Source organism: Vanacampus margaritifer, chromosome 16 (assembly GCF_051991255.1).
Source record: "Vanacampus margaritifer isolate UIUO_Vmar chromosome 16, RoL_Vmar_1.0, whole genome shotgun sequence".
Taxonomy (NCBI): domain Eukaryota; kingdom Metazoa; phylum Chordata; class Actinopteri; order Syngnathiformes; family Syngnathidae; genus Vanacampus; species Vanacampus margaritifer.
In genome coordinates, this window is record NC_135447.1 from 8,518,235 (window position 1) to 8,521,671 (window position 3,437).

The following is a 3,437-nucleotide window of genomic DNA, read 5'->3' on the forward strand; positions in this document are numbered from 1 at the left end:
CAGTGCCTGAATATGCAGCGCCAGTCATCCTAGGACCAGACTACGTGCAAATAAAGGCTTATCCAGGTAAGCATATCAGCATATGGGCCTTGATCTTGGGATTTTCAAAAAGGAGTTGAGACATTAGATGTGCATTTTGTGTGTGTGTGTGTGCTCAAAATGTATGAACATTCCAGTCAACTATAAATTGATAACATTTTCTCAGCTCATAAAAGTGAACAAATAACTTAATATATAAATAATAGAACTTTAGACTCATCTTAATTTTTTTTTTTACACTTTGTGTTATTTATTATTAGTTTAGTTGTTATTTCCATTTAAAACTGATGAAGTAATAAACATGTTGACATTATTTTAATAATTTTGGACTGAAGTGTATCTATAACGTGTATACATTTTCCTTTAGGTCATCCATTGTTTCTCCATTGTGAAGCTTTGACCAAACATGGCAATAATGATTTGACACTCGTCTACTGGCTCATCAATGGCTCATTCCCTGAAGACATTCACAGCAATGACAGAATAAATGAGTTGGAGACGTGAGTATCATACTCAAGTGTTGTACCCACGTATTTTATGCTTTATATGTCATAGATTGCATCTGTGTGTGATTTAGATTCACCTCAGAAGACGAAACGATTCATCACGGGAGTTTGTTACTGAAAAATGTCACCGTAGAGGACCTTAACACCACCTTCACCTGTGTAGTGATCAATGGTGTTGGAATGGCTCATAAGAATATAACACTGACAACAAAAGACACGAACAGTTTTGCATGTAGAAAAGAGAAAATGTGGAGTGCTGTGTGACCCCATGTAACTACTGTTGATGATGTATTAATTTACAACCTTAACTCAGTAGCTTAACACAAAGTAGACTTCTTAAATTCACATTTTTATTCTTACAATGTTGACAATGTGTCTTTAAAGCCTCATTTGTATATAACTATACAATTTCTATCTAGTATCAAAGCAATTGCATAGGACTGTATTACACAATTCACTCCAGCAGGGGGCAGCGTACTACTAGAAAGAGGCGGAGTCCTCAGCCCAGCCTAATTTTAAGAAACAAAGAGCTGCCTACTTCCTCAGCGTGATAGTAATTGACTCGGACTGCTTGTCTCATTTATACCTTCTAGAGATGAAATCCTCTTCGTCTATTTTGCTGGAGTTGCCCTCACTTGACGTTGAACTGAACCTAAGAGTGGGTGGGGCTATGATAGGATTTGTGTAATACCCGCAATGAAATGTGCAATCCAGTGACAATTAAATTTTTACATGACGTACAAACACAGCTTGAGTCTTATATTTGCCATTTTGATCCATTCATGAATCAGATTAGAGTCTGGGGTAGCACGAGTACGTGAAAAGCCATAGGTAGTCGTCTCTCTGAGATGCTGTAGCGCCTGTCATCTTTATTAGATGCACTCTGACCTCTACCAGACACTACATCCCCAAGTGAAGTCTAGTCACTGCGGCTCTTTCACAGTTGTCAATCAAGCTGTGCCACTGAACATGACATTTTCTTTTTTTAGGTTTACCAGGGTTGGATTTGACATAATAACCGGTCTATAAATGCAGAGAAATAATATTTTAAAGTCTTATACTTTTACTTAGTGCTTTTAAAATGTTTGTAGGATCTCCATACAGCATGTATATATGTTAGGTGTGTGCATCGCTCCACAAAAGACACTTCAATATGGTTATCTTATTGATTAGTATAATTTTGATAGTTAGTATTGAAATACCCAATAATCGTATTTATTTAAAACAAACACAAATTGCTCATCCAAAAATGTTTTTGTCTCCTAGTGTAGACTGAGTGGTTTTGCACTGAATATATATATATATATATATATATATATATATATATATAATGTGTGAGTCCCAGCCTGGAGCTGTTTCCAGTAGAGCAGTAGGAAAAGCAGCATCCTTGTCTCATTGGTGACAATCTTTCCACTACACTGCCCTTTGTACGATGGAAGCTGAGCAGCTACAAAGAAGGCAGGAGAAAACATTGTGTTTATGGGCGCTTATTCTTGCCCACAAGAGTGGGAGAGGCACAAAAGTCATAGCTGAAATGGCATGTGGATAGATTAGGATAAAGGGCAATGGGTTGATATATTCTTAAGAAAAATACACGCTGAATGTCAAATGTAAAAATATCCAACTGCCATCTACTGCCCAGTTTACAGGTAATGAGAAGCTTACCCTGTAAATTCTGGAGAGTCCTTTACAACGTAATTTTCCCTCAAGCACGGTCACCTCTGATGATGCTATGTTTTTTTGCCCGCAGATTATATTCGCCTCTTAATTAAACACATCCAGCTTCTGCAGTAATTATAATTTATGATGGAACAAGGTTGTATGGAGGAAAAAAATTAGATAGTTACTTGTATAATGCTACACTGGCAGAACACAGTTATGGAAATGTAAAGAACAGCCAATATTCATTATGTCCAATTCATCCAACCATTGTTTATATTTAAAGGGAAAGTCAACCCAAATATTTTATTTACAATAATAAGGTGTGTGTGCCCTCACTAAACACAGCATTGTGATTAATATTGCAATTGTCTGTTTTTATCCATCCCAGGGGGCGGCCATTTTGCCAATTGTCGACTGGAAACTGGGCGTGTTCGGAAAATACATGCACTTGGCGCTCTTGGGACTAGCAAAATGAGGGGTGTGGCTTGACGGGGTGGGGGGTATAAAATGAGGGGTGTGGCTAGACGGGGATATCAAGTTTTCATTTACCACCTGTGTACCATGGATAATTCTCATGTTGGTAAGTTATGATTTATTTTATTTTTCTCTGAAGTTTGCGGTTTAGTGGCACTAAAGGTTTGCGGCTATTCTGGTGGTTGTTAGGCTGGCTAACGTTGATGTTGGCTAGCTGTGTGGGCTGGCTAGTTTATTACTGCTGAGCCAAGTTGTTGTCTTGCTAACACAACACACTGGTGCGTTTTAGAAATTAACGGGAGCAGAGCGCTACTTTGCCTCTCTGAACATACACACATGTAGTGCGCGGATTTAAGAGGTATTTCCAAATGCACCCAATGACATCACAGACCAATCATGGCTCAGCTTCAGAAAACAGGTGACAAAATGGCCGCCTCCTGAGATGGATAAAAATAGGTGGATTTTGCTGCTTAACTCATGTTCCACTATCACAATATTAATCAGAATACCATGGTTAAACTAGTGGGGCTGCATAAAACATAATGTAAAGAACATTTTGTGCTTGACTTCCGCTTAAATTGTTCCCTTGCTCGAGCTATGAGGCGTGCCACACAACTCCCATGTTCACACATTTTATTGTTATGTCTCTTTTTCCCGTTCCAAACTCTTATTTGCCAGCTCAGAAATTCCTTTAAAAAAAGCCCCTCCTAGCACCCCATAATTCCCACAGCTTGGCGGCATGAATCAGCCCTCATA